Below are 486 nucleotides of genomic sequence, written 5' to 3' on the forward strand. Positions count from 1 at the left end.
GTTCTCCCTGGACAAGCCACTGTCCGGGTCAAAAAGGAAGCTTGGCAAGATATCGGGTTACGCATGCCCTTGCCTGAGAGGTAACCAAAGCTGTGGACAACATCACCAAGCCCTCCACAACTTAGCTTTCAAAGAACTCAGTAAGTGGTGCTCTACCAACTTCTTAGAATCCCCTGGACTCCAGGTTCAACTCCTGAGGCTATTTACTTTGGTACAAACTTTCACATTTATGTTTCCCTTTTCAGTTGATTTATTTATTTTTTATTATTTATTTTAAAAAGAGAGAGAGAGAGAGAGCACAAGCAGGGGAAGGGCAGAGAGAAAGAGAGAGAGAATCCCAAGCAGGCTCCAGGCCATCAGGCCAGAGCCCAGTGTGGGGCTGGAACCCAGAAACTGTAAGATCATACCCTCAGCCAAAATCAAGAATTGGTTGCTTACCCAATTGCACTACTCAGGCACCCCTTATGGTTCCTTTTTCGTTCCAAG

This window comes from Crocuta crocuta, unplaced genomic scaffold (genome assembly GCF_008692635.1).
Source record: "Crocuta crocuta isolate KB4526 unplaced genomic scaffold, BGI_CrCroc_1.0 scaffold48, whole genome shotgun sequence".
NCBI classification, from domain to species: Eukaryota; Metazoa; Chordata; class Mammalia; order Carnivora; family Hyaenidae; genus Crocuta; species Crocuta crocuta.